The sequence below is a fragment of the Elaeis guineensis genome, chromosome 9 (genome assembly GCF_000442705.2).
Source record: "Elaeis guineensis isolate ETL-2024a chromosome 9, EG11, whole genome shotgun sequence".
In the NCBI taxonomy this organism is placed as follows: Eukaryota; Viridiplantae; Streptophyta; class Magnoliopsida; order Arecales; family Arecaceae; genus Elaeis; species Elaeis guineensis.
Genome location: NC_026001.2, coordinates 1,386,579 through 1,400,966, shown reverse-complemented (window position 1 = coordinate 1,400,966; position 14,388 = coordinate 1,386,579). Strand labels below are relative to the sequence as shown.

Sequence of the window (14,388 nt, the reverse complement as noted above, 5' to 3'; positions counted from 1 at the left end):
CTTTGACGCCAGGTTCAATCTCCGATATGTTCGGCAACAAATGATGCAACTTAATTTACACTACCATTTATCTCTTGAAATACGTGCCACACAGACGTCGTAGTGGAATGACGAAAGAATCTCTAGATGCCGCGGAATAGTGGATAAACCTTCGGATGCTTCTCCCCTTAATGATGTGGTTTTTAGGGCCAGCCATGCATCATCAATGGGTCCAGAATTTTGGGTGATCAATGAGCGAAAGCAAGACAGGTCATGGGATGGCCTGGTTTCAGATTGCTGGACCTTGGCCCATGTTAAAATGCCCATATGAAAGCTGGCCGTTTCTAATGGGTCCACTGGTTGAGTACCATTACAATTCTGGTTGTGTAGGTTCACGCAGCCGATTAGCAACGCCAGTTGGAGGCGATCAGCAGAGACGGACGTTGACCATGCAAATCCCAAAGGAGTCCATGGGTGGTGATTATTCCCCAAACAAAAAATACATCCCTCACATAATGGAATTTGTAAAAAGATTTTTTTTTTTTTCTTTTTCCCTCAATCATAAATATATGTTTCTTAATTTTGTCAGTTATGTGCTGATTAAGACTCAGACCGGATAAAACTAAACATATCTAATGTTTTTCCCCTCAATGTGATCCTCTTAAAAGGGCTTGGAAGAAGAGCTTAAATACTTAACCCTGTCGCTCCATTATTCAATCTCTGATGACATGGACATACAATCAAAAAGACCTAATAGCCTTCAAATTGGTGACAAATTTAATCATCCTAATAATCAATATAGATGTGAGTTTGGCTGCATATAAATAGTTAGGCTAGGACACTTCTAAAACCTTTTGGCTCTCAGACAACAATGAAAGACTTACAAGACTTGGGCGTCACCTCTAGCATGTATTTATATTTGCCAATCCTGGATCCGCCTCCTCCATAGATGCAATTTAGATCCACTAATGCAATTGAGACTTATGTTTCCACCACATCTAAAATTTATCCATGTGGTTTTCTAATTATAGTCGAGCGATGCTAATTTTTGGTAGCAACACTCCACGGCTATGGCCATCGCCCCTCAAGCGTCTTCAGTCTTACCTTGTCTTGTTCTGCTTCTCTCTCTACCGTTGAGCGACGCTGTTTCCTCTGGCCCCTCCTCTGATCATCCCTACAACCACTGGGCCCCTTCTCTGCATCCGCGCCTTCCCCCTCCGGTTCCGCACAGCCCTTGCATGTTGTCATAGCCCAGGTTGGGAAAATTCCATCAACTCTCCAACCCTTCATCTTTCTAGCAAACACCAAACACCAATGAGCTTCTCGGTGTAGTCAAGGACACAGCATTACTCATAATTCATGGCCATGGCACCAATTAATGTTGAAGAATCCATTGTGATTGGGGGTGGCTAGAGAAGGTTGGGGTTAGCAACCATGACGTTGTCCAGCTACCAAGATGTGGTGAGGATGTCCAAGGCCATTCTTATCAAAAAAAAAAAAAAAAAAAAGAGGAAGTCTAAGGCCATTTCTTAAGACAACATGAGGCCCGCTGGAAGTTGAAATTAGTTATTCCGACGAGAAAGCCTTGGAGTAGGGTAGCAATCAGATCAGATTGGATTATAAATGGATCAATCTATACGGATCGGGTCAGAAAATCATCAACTCAAATCGATCTATTTATTAAACAGGTCAAAAATTCAAATATGAATCCATCTGTTTATTAAACAGATAATCCAATCTGATCCATTTAATCATTTATTAAATAGTCAAATTAAATTAAAGATTAAATAAATTAAGTTAAATGGATAGAAATAGGTTAAACAGATTTTAAACAGGTTAAAAAGATTTTAAATAGGTTAAATAGGTTAAACAAATCGTATTAAATGAATCAGAAATAGATTAAACAGGTTAAATGGGTTATTTGACTCAATCCGATCTGAATATTAAATGAATTAAATGGGTTAAACGAATCAGATATCTAAAATCCAAATTCGATCCAATTATTAAATGAGTTAAATGGGTCGACTCGTTTATGATCCAAACTTGTTTAGTCTCAACTCAAATTTATTTATGGTGGATTGAATATGGATTGGATTGATGGATCGATCATATTTTATCAATTTTATTTGGAGGTAATCGAGTTGAGAGTTAAAAAAAATAAAATTGAAACCTCCTTTTGTCCAATTAACTATGATCACACTCCTTTATTTTCTCGTAGCCATAGGTACAGTTTAGGTGCTATTTATGTGTTGCTATCGTGCTGCTGCTTTTCTCGTATGGCATTCATCAAAAAAAAAAAAAAAAAAAAACTTTTCTCGTATGCCACTTATTTGAATTGAGATGTCCTTGGTGAGGGATAATTATTAATTGATTGATATATATATATATAAAAATCAAAATCAAAAGTAAAAATGAAAACTTAAAAAATCTAGCAACAAACTAAAAATGAGAGAATTGTACTCCTCTCAGCGCAAGAGTTCTTATTTCAGCGGAAAGAGAAGAGACGGAATGAAAATCAGCATTATGGATGTATATTTGCCTCCATCCCATCCAAAAGAAAAAAAGAAAAAAATAAAAAATCAAGAGGAAGTAAGGGGGAAGCAGCGCGAGAGAATATCTTTCATTTATTCGATCAAGCAAGGATAAAAGTACGCATTGGCATATATACGCGAGAAGCAGTCCGGCAATGATCCATATACATCTGAAGCAAACACGGATGGTGGTCAGAATTGCTAGTTTTGCAAATTAAGACGTCTTCGTCTCCGGTCACCTCACACGACACGCCAGCTACCGCCGCCGGTGCCGCCGCTTCCTCGGCCGGGTAAGAATATTTCATCAATGTTGCCGCCGGTGCCAATTCTTACATCAATGTTGCCGCCGGTGCCGCCGCTTCCTCGGCCGGGTAAGAATATTTCATCAATGTTGCCGCCTGTGCCGCCGCTTCCTCGGCCGGGTAAGGATCTTTCACCGCTTCCTCGGTCGGGGTAAGGATCTTTCACCGCTTCCTCGGCCGGGTAAGAATCTTTCACCGCTTCCTCGGCCGGGTAAGAATATTTCATCAATGTTGCCGCCTGTGCTCCTCGCACCAGATGCGTAGATGGCTCCTATATTTCCACGAAGGCTCCCGCCGGCTCTGTAGTTGCCGCCTTCTCTGAGCCCGCGGATGCCGACGACGTTGCTGTCCCTCCCCTCGACGTCTCCGTAGATGCTCCCCACGTTGCCTCCGCCTCCCGCGCCGGATCCATAGATGGCACCAACGTTGCCCCCGCCGTCGTCCAGGGCCGGTCCATGGTTGGCGCCGAGATAGCGGCTTCCTCTAGCACCGGATCTGTAGATGCTGCTGCCGCCTCCCTCGTCCCACTCGTCGATGTCAGGAACTCCGCCACTGTCAGAACTCCGCCACCGCCGCCGCCGCCGCCGCCGTCGCTGCCGGCTCCAGCGGTAGCCGTGTCGCCTTGCTGGTTCCCCTGCTCGACGAAATAAATATGAGAGGATAAGGAACAGTACACTGATCGAGGACTGGCAGATGGGTATCAATAGGAAGGATGACGGGCTAGCTAACCATTTGCTTTTTTTTCTTTCTCGAGTTGGTGGGAAATTTCCGCCTCCCAAAGGAATCGCTATGAAGTTGCTTGCCGGCTTAGCCTGTTAATTTATCCATGCTTGCTGGTGGGACTACGCGAATCACGCTCTTTAAAGCAAGGGACTGATGCCGAACGCCACTTGCGACAGCGAAGACAAAGCAATAAGATTCAAAGAAAAGCAATGCGATCACGAGTGCCTTCTCTTTTTTCTTTTTTGGTTCGGTGCGCACAAGTTCCCTCTGCCGCCATGCATGATACGACAGGGTTTCTGCAGGTCAGGATAATTGATGCCATAATGCGAGGCAAGTATTGGTGGGTCTGAGAATTTTTTCTTTTGCGGGATCGAACGGGGGCCACAAAGCATGTTTGCATGAGATATGATATAATCTAGCGATGATTCCGTTTCATTTTAAATGATTTGGTTTCCACGTCCAGACTGAACCACTGTGAGTTGAGCTAGGTTCAATCGGCATAAAAGAGGAGCCTTGGCGGATGGAGCCGGTTCCAATGCCAACCTCTTCATCTAGACCATCTTTATCTCCACGAACATCAGGTGCTCCGACTTTATATTCACCAGCAGATGTTCGAGGGAATAATTTGTCAGAGAAGTCCCCCTTTTCGAATCTGTCCTTCAAATACAAGAAGCGAACTTTCTTGTAAATCATTCCAACTTACGTTCAATGCAACTTGAGTTGCTGTACAACATCAACTACAATGCTTAAATAGTCTCTAAATGAACACACAACTCCATTGAAGTCGGTAGAGCTGCCCAAAACCATTTCGTAGTAGAGTTGTAGCTTTTAAAATGACATCCCCCCTCCACACGTCTGTTTAAAGTTGATTTCCAACGGCATGAGGTGGCATCCCAACAGAACGATCTTTATTTTCAACGGCGTAATTCGGGTTCGAGGCATGATAAATATCGGACTGTAATTAAATATCAGTGAATGACTGTCGAATGGAGTATATCTTAACGGTCTGGATACGATGTCTGGAAACGACATCTGATCTGTTAGCTCTTGATGGTATGTCCAAATTGATTTTTGACGATCTTGATCCTATTGTCATGCACCTATTATTCCTCCCTATAACACTCCACTCGGCCAAGATCAAATTAAAGAAAAGAAGTTTAGTCACTCCATGAGAAATTAATTTCACCGTACAGAGCTTCATCGAAGGTGCAGCAAATCATGCATGCAAGTCTGATGCAACATTTCACAGGCTTGCAATGCAAGAGAAGTTCCAAGGTGGATTGCCTTTTTATCCAAGCATGACTTGGAAATCTATTAAAATTGAAGGATAAGGTGGTGGAGTGGCTAGTTTTACATCCTAAGTATTTGTTAGTGCAGAATTTTAAAATTCTTAATGCACAACAAAGCAGCAATTATGTAATAATACTCCGCATATAGATTACCGGCCGACCGCGGGCCAAGCTTTGCATACGCACGGGAGATGGAGCAGCTATCAATCAATAGCCTACTTTTCTTCTTTCTCGAATATTTGATGGTACTTTATATTTTTTTATCGAAAAAAAAAAGAAAAACAACAATAACATAATTAACATTGTAGGATCAGAGTTTCATATTTCAAAAGTGAACATCCCCTGGTACATATGTTAGTCTGGCTGCTGCGTCAAGGAGCCCCTATATTCAGGACAGTAATTTTTACCACCAGGTTGATAAGTAGCATACATGTATACATATGTATATATATATATATATATATATGTGTGTGTGTGTGTGTTTTGTATGATATAATGGATGCAGGATGGATCTCGTAAGTGGCAGATTTGCCAATGTCCGGTCACCTCTCAAACAAGGTGTCGAACCACCGGAAACATCCGCCACGCTGCCCGCCGTCTCCCGTGCCCGGCCCACTTCCATAGATGGCGCCGACGTTGCCCCCGCCGCTAGAGCCAGGTCCGTAGATGGCGCCCACGTTACCGCCACCTCTGGCGCCGGGTCTGTAGATGGCGCCCACGTTGCCACCGCCATGCTCACCAGGTCTATAGATGCGGCCGACCCTGCCGCCGCCTTCCTCCTCCGGCCCGAAGACGCCACCGATCATGCCACCATGCCGGTTCCCCTGCCAAATAATTAACATGACACATGCAAGCTCATTAATGGATCGATCAAAAACTTGCAGATATATATAGATCTGAATCGAGAAGGTGGGGCTGACCATATTTTCCGAGTTGGTCTGGTGTTTCTTGTCTCCGACCGAGTTGTTTCCAGGGGGGCTTGGCCGGTTTATAGTAATTAGGAAACCTACTCGTGAGGAGCAAGGCAAGCCAACTTTTGCCCCAACGTCAACTCCACCTGAGGCCCGTGCTTCTTACTTCTAGAGCATCAATACAGACCCTGAATATAGATAGGGGTCTCCACTCTCCATGCAGGAAATGGAGTTGAGGCCTATGTCATTCATTTCGGTTCCCAGTAACTTTTTCCCCTACTTCAACTCTACATACCCCTCCGCTCCCACTTTTGCCACAAGAAGAACAAGAGAAAAACTCATAAGAGAATCCTTTTCTCCAAAATCTCTCTCTCTCTCTCTCTCTGGCCTCAGCCTTTCTGCGATTCCCCTCTTTCTTCTTTTTGCTTTTTTGTTTCTGGTTTTCAATCTATCAAGTGCTTCAAAATTCTCGGTCTCTTTTATTTCTCTTTTGTTTTTTACCAGGCTTTATCGGTCACTGAAAAAAAAAAACTACCTACACAGCAAATTTAGATGGTGTTGAATCTTTTATTTTTTCAAAAAAAAAACAGAGAGATCAAGGTGCGCTTTTGCAGCATTAGAAGATTCCTACCATTCAAAATGGAAATACTAATTTCTTATAGAACATTGGGCTGATTTAACTGATGTCTTCTATTTCTGTTTATCTCTCTCTTTTTTTTTTTTCCTTCTCTGTGGCCGGTGCGCGCGGTGCTCTTTTAGCACTATCTCTATCGACTATGGGCACCTGATACGAGCCGAGCCATCTTAATTTGTTTTTTTTTTTTTTTTTTTGATGAAAGCCATCTTAATTTGATGCAGTTAAGACTTTCAACTAGCTAGCTTTAAGACTCCCACCATGGCCAACATATCAACAACAGGAACAAATTTTGCTTTACTGTGATCCTATCTCTTGATTAATTTTTGATACTGAAAACATTGGAACATGCAAAGAAAGTGAAGTTCATCTTGATTAATTTTTGATATATATACTGAAAACATGATTGAATCATGCAAAGAAAGTGAAATCTAAATTTCAATCTTAAAAAAAATTTCTGCGTACGCCTATAAAGATTTCCATTTTTTCTATCCAAGCTTATTTGGGAAAACATGCTTCAAGCAGAAACTCTGCATAATATATTTTGTGCTTGCTATTTACATAATGAGATGCATTTATTTTCAACAAAGGCAACAAATATAATCTACGATGGGAGCAGTTCGTATGTGGAAATTATAAACAATACGGTAACATGTCAAATTCGATGCCTCCCTTTTCAATAAAATAAAAACATGTCAAATTCGAAAAAGCTAGCTGGCAAATAAATGAAATGATCATAACATACCAAATTATGTTATCTAGAGAAGTATAAAATCAAAAGGAGAAATGAACAATCCAATAGTATCTCTCCTCACTGATCTCAATTCCTTTCTCCTCCAACTCCTGATCTCTAGTCTCTCCCAACCCAATCAATAATATTAGTTTATTTGTAGTAGTTATTCCACCTTTACAATTGCCTCCTGTGATTGCCCAGTCTCCAATAAATCCAGTCCCTCCACCACCATCACCATCCCCAAGTCTCTCGCCATAAAGGACATCGTGTTGCTTCTCTCCTCTTGCTTTGAAAATAAGGCCACCATTACCTCTTTCTCCAGGTTACGCACCTCATCTAATTGTCAAGGATTTGAGCTAAGACTAGGATTAAGGTTTGACAGAAAATTGTAATTTTTCTATAATGGTATCTCTTCATCTAAAAGTATCTCTTTTCCTTTTCTTTTTAATATATTTTCTATAATGGTTTGCTTACTATTATCATGATATATGTTTGTATATATCTCGAACTCTCAAGGTTGGATGGATGTTGAATGTTTAGCTTCGCCTGGTAAAGCAAAGGTATCCATGATCACCAAAACAAAGACAAATAGTAGACTTGTATGACCATGCTATGATCAAATACACCGGTAATTTATTGCAGGGATTGGCTCTGTTCTGGATTTATTTGAATCATTAGCAGAATCTTTTAACCCAGTGATTGGTCACTTCAATTATCATCTTTCTATTTCAACTTCTCTCTGTAAAATCAGCACTTACGTTGGCCATAGTTGACACAATTAGAAAACCCAGTGAGAGGCAACATCTATGTTTTGGATTAATCTTGCTTAGTTCGAACCAGTGTTCCTAGTAGTCAAGTTGGAACTAGCTCTTTCCTATCAACCGATGTGGGCCTATGTCGACCAGCTATCCATCAGCAACTAATGGTTTCTAACCTTAAGAAAAATGCCATTTCACATGAGTGGACAGCACCAGGATCATTTTCAACGTCATGTCACTCCAAAAGATGCATATCAAGTATTTATTTGCTGAACTTTATCATATGGATGTTCATATAATTACAATTGCCATATTTTCGATAGATACCTGATGCACGACCAAGTTCACATGACATGGAAATCAAAATGCAGCCATAAGGATATCATAAACACACTGAGTCTCAATGTCAAAATTATTAAGCTGCCTTGGCTTGGTCGAACAAGTCATAGAAGGAAGACTCATTTCCAAGTTTGTTTGAGTGTTGTTGTTTGAAGTTGCATGCATACACGTTCAAGAGTTCTGAAGCTCTCTCTTGCACTTCTCCTGCTCAAAGTAGAAACAAAATACAGAATAAGTAGCAAATAAGCATAGCCAAATCTACGTCATATCTGTTTGTAGAGTTGTAGCTCGACCATACCAAATCTACATCATATCTTCATAAGGCTAAATGTGATACATGAGACGAGACCTAACATTTGCTTGGCCAAGCCGGATCCTATATAAATCACTTCAACCCATTCCAGTTATCCATCCAAAATTGATATAAATATAATTGTTTAGAAAAGCAGCAGAGAGAGTTAAAGCTATCATTCAATAGATTCTAAAAAGCATTTCATGAAACAATGGTTTGGCATCTAGCAGAAAAGACTATATAGGCAAACCAAACCTATACTCTCCACTGGGGATGGTAATGCAGGTGTATATTTGGATGTCCACCGTCCTCACAAATCTCCATATGAGATTCAAACATCTAACGGATTCTAGGGCATTTCATCAAACAGTGATAGGACATTTAGTAAAAAAAAAAAAAAGAAAAAATGTAGGCGAATCCAACCTATTGTGAAAAAGATACCCTTGTCCATCCGAGTCTATAAAATAAGAAGTGGAGTCCCTTGCCGAGAATAATCCAGCTATAGATCCACCACATCAGCCCATTTCCTAGAGCTCGATTGCTTCTACATACGGTCCACTACAATAAGCTCCTCCAGCATGCCTTGGGCTCAATTAGGCAGTGGCCGCAAACCGCCTTGAGGGCGACAATGCCGAAGATAAACTGGGGAGAAGTAATTTCTAAAAAACTCCTGAATTTTGAATTATTTACTGTACTAAGCTATACTTTTCACTTTCAAGTCGTCTATATGGTTCAAATTATTTACCACATTTGTCATGCAAATGATTGTTCAAAATTGATTGCCAATGGATAAATCATTGAGTCAATCTTAAATCAGCAATAGTAGTTGTTGCGATCATAGGTCAAGGAGTCGGATAGCTCAGATCGTTGGCTTATGTCTCCGTGCCCGTCATGGATCAAGAGGTCAGATAGTTCGAATGGTTAGCTTATGCCTCCGTATCCGTATACATGAGACATTGTTCATTTTGATCTCTGACACTATTATACAGGGCCTCACAATTTTGTCCATTAAAAAGCACTTACAGAAAAGAGAAGGTTCCAATCTATATAAGCCATACTCTCTCTTGACTCATTATCGATGTAGGACTAAAGATGCTCTCTTTGTACTGCAACACAACCCTCTAGTCAAGAGAGAATATGTGTGGGCAGAAGGCATTCTCACAAACGGTGCCAATATTGCGGTCACGAGTCAAGAGATCGGATAGCTCGGATGGTTGGTTTATACCTCTGCACCCGCATACATGAGGTATTATCCATTTTGATCTCTGATATAGTCGCACAGGACCTCACGATTTTATTCTTTAAAAGGTATCTTATGGGAGAAAGAAGATTCCAATCTATATAAATCATACTCCTTAATTCACAATCAATGTAAAACTAAAGATGCCCTCTCTAACTACACCACAATAATAGTAATGGTATGAAAAATGGCTTTAGAGTATGTATCAAAATTCTGAAAAAAATATGCCGTTACCAGGCTAACTATGATGGGTTTAGTTTGTATCTTTCGCATGAAAGAATGATTGATCTTTACGGATTATATTTTGCACAGCTATCAAAGTAGGATGTCAGCTTCATAATTTGGGCTGTGGATGGATGGAAAAGATTCAGCATGCTTTGCAAGCTGTGCAAAATATGATTCAATGATTAAGGTCGAGGAGGAAGACGAAGATCAATCATTATTTATTATGCTGTGCAAAAGATACAACCTGAACCCAGATCTCACCTGACATGCATGATACAGGGGAATGAAGTTTGGTCAATACTCATCATCTTCCTCCTCCTCGTCCTCATCTTCATCATTCCCATCCTCTTCTTCCTCCTCCTCCTCCTCATCCTCATCGAAGCAAGGATGGCTCATCCGTCTAACTGGGCTGTCTAAATTGCCGCAGCTGTAGTTATTAATGATGATTACGTTGCCCTGCCATAGATGCCGCCGACGTTGCCGCCGCCCCATGCGCCAGGGTAGTAGATGGCGCCAGCGTTGCCGCCGCAAGGCCAACCATGTCCGTCGTAACCGTTAAGGTTGTGGAAACCGGCACCCAAGCCATATCTGCCATTGTTATCAAGACCACCACAGAGGGGCTGCAGACAAAAACAGATGACATCAACATCAGGAAAAATTCCATGTTAAGAATCAGACCGCACAATTCACCGGTCCTCTCGCTAGCAAGAGAGAGACACGACGACAGGCTAACCATCTTGTCTGAATTTGTTGGGTGAATTTGAGCCTCCGCTCCGCGAGATCTCTGTTCGCCTCGAAACGCTTCCAGGGCTTGGCCGGTAAATTTATACAGGGCACCGATTCCGGTAGGGGCAGAACAATCCCCATTCTAGCAGATAATTTGATGCCTGGATGGTGGCTGACCGCAGGTCAATGCGTAAAAGACGCAGGAAGTGTACTGGAAATGATGGATGGATGGATGGTGGACTTTCTTTTCGGAAAGATGCTAAATTTTTCTTTCCCCGATCGAGATGCCAATTCGCAGAAGGGAATGCCAGGTGGATGACTCGATTCCTTGCGAGCAGCTATCGAATCGAATCTTATAATGGCCGACTATTTTGGATATGTTTGTTTATTGTAGTAGTGGTTCACAGATGCTTTATGCTGGCCCATGTGAGCGAGAAAGAGATGCTTTGAATGCCCATGCCGAGTCAAGCCGACAATTGTCCGGATATGGGTTTTACGATCCCATACGTTGCAGCAGCTTTTGCGGCAAGTTTTCTTAGAGATTGCATGCAGCTTTTGCAGCAAGCTTCATTAGAGATTGCATGTAGCGCTACCATGCCAGTTAGTTCATGGGGTGAGCTGACAAGACCTTGTCAAAAGGGAGTTATGTTGTCTAAAGATAGTATCATTTATTAATAATTTTATGACAAAACACAATTCATCTATTTGAAGTTTAAAAAAATAAGTATAATGTTTTAGGTTTTTTTTTAAAAAAAAAAAATCAACAGGCCGACCGGTAAAGCTCAGTGGGTGTATCTCACTATCTCTCCTCCAAATTTAATTCTATATGTTGGTTTCCCACCCCCACCACACCCCCCACCTCCCCCCCACAAAACCCACCAACCCCGCAAAAAAAAAAAAAAAAAAAAAAAAAATTATTTGATTGTATTTCCATAATTGATTGCTTTTTTAAAAATATCCATTATTTTTGAATTGAGGAGGAGAAGGAATTAGTTTTATACTTTCTCGGGCATGCAGTAGCTATGTACTATACGACCACCCTCAACATTTTATTTTCTTGCACGTTTGTCAATTGCCAATCTAACCTTAAAATTGGCACTACCATGTATACAAAGACACACAAAAGGATAGGTGTTAAATCAAAACAAAAAAAAAAATCTCATAAAATATAAAGAATAAATTTCTCGGAAGAAAAAGGCCAAAAGTTAGCCTAATATTCACTCGAGTTTGCCAATACATATTTCAGTATATGTATCAGTTGTTACATTAACCTTTATATTTTATTATCATGAAGATTCTAAAAGTAACATAATATTTTCATATCCATTTTATGTTGCGATAATTAAGAAAAGGATAACAACTGTATAATAACTGCATTGTCTATAGATATTTGATTACAAAAAAATATTGTGATAGGATCTATAGTCAGATAATAGGTCATTTTCTTGTGACAAAACTGTTCCAATAATCAAATGGAGGCAACTATTTTACTTTTTTTTGTATATATGCGGCCATTATTTTACAATCTCCACCTCCCATTGTTGCCCAGCTATGCAACCCAAGAGGTTGGGTGAATTGGGTTTCTAAAAATTTTAAACTTAACTTATGTCTTATGAAAAATGTTTAATAATAGCTAAATAAATAAATAGGAAGAGTATAGTTGATTCAAGACTAATGGTTAAAAGCAAGAATGCAAAAGAATAAAGAAGTTCTAAAGAAGAGCAATTAGGCACAACACAAACAAAAGGATTTATAGTGGTTCGGTGCCAACCTTGCACCTACATCCACTCCCCAAGCTCCTACTTGGAATTTCAATCCACTAAATAGTATTCAACCTGAATACACTCGTCGGAAACTCCGACTCTAGCTATCCCAAGCTAGTCCACTTGTTTTCCGGGTATAAGCCAACCCAATACACTTTGATTCAAGGTTCGGATCAATCTTCCCTTGTTTTGGAATCCTTCCAAAACAAAAACAATAACTCAAACAGAGTATAACAATCAATAGCACAGAAAATACAAAAGAAGCTCCTTTAATGAGCGAATGAGGCTTTAAATACACTTTTCTCAAAGAGAAGAAGGCTCTTTTCAATTTTCTCAAGGTGGTTGAGACTTGAATGTGCACTTGAAGAGTTGGTGAGCTTGAATTAAAGCTTCTTGAATGCTTTGAGTGAGCTCTTGCTTAGGCTGAAAAGTATGCTTGAAATTCTCTTTTCAAAAATCTTCTTATTTTTATTCCCACCTTTTTGTCCCTTTTATAGCTTTAAGAAATGGTGAAGAATAATCTGGGCTGAAATAGAGCCGTTAGACCACATTAAATGAGCATTAAAAGCACTTAAAATGGGTTAAAAACTAGTCATTGCGGAACTTTCTCGTCACAAGGGTCGACTCATGCTCATGGGTCGACTCATGGGTCGACCTCTGTGGAAAAATAGCAGAAAATAAAGGTTCTGTTATTTTGGCTTAAAAACAGCAGAGGTCGACTCATGGGTCGACTCATGCTGGGGGTCGACCCATGGGGTCGACTCACAGACTATGCCAAGACTGTGCCAGCTAAAAAAATCTGCGTGCCAAACAGCTCATTGTGCCATGAGTCGACTCATGGGGTCGACTCAAATTTTCAAACATGGATATCTTTCAAAATATATGTCCAAAAATTATAAAATTTTCATCAATGGATCACAAATCTTTTGTTCTAGCACTTGATGCTTTCAAATAAGAGTTTCGGTAAAATTACGATTTTGCTCTTGAAAAGCAATAAGTCTTTTTCAAGCGAAAATCATTAGTACCTCTTCAAATGCTTTGTAATCATCAAAATCAATCCAAAGAGCAACAATCTCCCCTTTTTGATGATGACAAAATACTTGAGCAAAAGCATATATATGAAACATTGAGCATGAATTTCAAAGTTATGAAGATGCATTATTTGAATATTATAGCCATGTATTGGAATGAAATGCATCATAGGTAGTTTGAAGATAAATAAAAATTTGCTACCAATTTGAAAATTACTTATAAGTGCATTTGCTTGAAAAGAAGATTGATTCTTTGGTTTCGGTATCAGAGCAGAATATTTTGTATCAGAGCAGAATTTGCCTAAGAATTGAAAATTTGCTCTTTGCTTATGAATTTGAAAATTTGCTCTTGACTTATTTCTCAATTGCTTAACATTTTGCTTTTGATTCTTTAATTTCTCTCCCTTTTTGACAGCATCAACAAAAATTGTTTACTCCCCTTTTTTGAAATATATTTTCTCTATTTCTTTCTTTTGATGGAATTAATTTTACTAATGTTACTTCTTTAGCTTCCTTCTTTATTGCTTGTTCTTAGTTGCGTATTGTTTTACTCCCCCTGAATACAGCAAACAGAAAAGATATACCATTGGATATCATGGATAGCATATTGCAATTCATAGTATTTTAAGCATGCACATAATTAAAAGCAACTCAATTTGAAGGTCATTCATTGAAAGTTAAAGAGTATATATATATAATCAAAAAGTGACTGATACCACATAGTTGTTCCAATACATATACCAAAATACAAAAGTCAATCAGTCAACATCATTACATGGCTCAAAAGATAGATCCTAGAATGAAACTAAAGATAAAACTAACTACAAAGATCTAGTAGAGATCATGATGGATGGATCAGAGTCAGATGAATCGGAGATGGGGTGAGGAGATGAAGGATCACGACCAAGGGCT

General features: G+C 39.8%; 3 long non-coding RNA genes across 4 annotated transcripts; all 3 read right to left on the bottom strand.

Annotated features, from left to right (window-relative positions):
* Nucleotides 1–2,585: 2,585 nt before the first annotated feature.
* Nucleotides 2,586–4,071, bottom strand: LOC140851584 (uncharacterized). Its single transcript, XR_012134319.1, has 2 exons — nt 3,542–4,071; nt 2,586–3,446 (listed from the first exon to the last, which is right to left on the bottom strand). It is a non-coding gene; the product is annotated as an uncharacterized lncRNA (long non-coding RNA).
* A 1,046-nt stretch (nt 4,072–5,117) lies between these two features.
* LOC140851656 (uncharacterized) lies at nt 5,118–6,415 on the bottom strand. The gene is made up of 2 exons (XR_012134373.1): nt 5,745–6,415; nt 5,118–5,648 (listed from the first exon to the last, which is right to left on the bottom strand). It is a non-coding gene; the product is annotated as an uncharacterized lncRNA (long non-coding RNA).
* Nucleotides 6,416–8,095: 1,680 nt separating this feature from the next.
* LOC105058996 (uncharacterized) lies at nt 8,096–10,821 on the bottom strand. 2 transcript variants are annotated; one of them, XR_012134527.1, is made up of 4 exons: nt 10,690–10,821; nt 10,258–10,576; nt 8,498–8,587; nt 8,096–8,403 (listed from the first exon to the last, which is right to left on the bottom strand). It is a non-coding gene; the product is annotated as an uncharacterized lncRNA (long non-coding RNA). The 2 variants fall into 2 exon arrangements; XR_012134526.1 differs by having other exon boundaries at nt 8,498–8,575.
* Between the last annotated feature and the right edge of the window lie 3,567 nt (nt 10,822–14,388).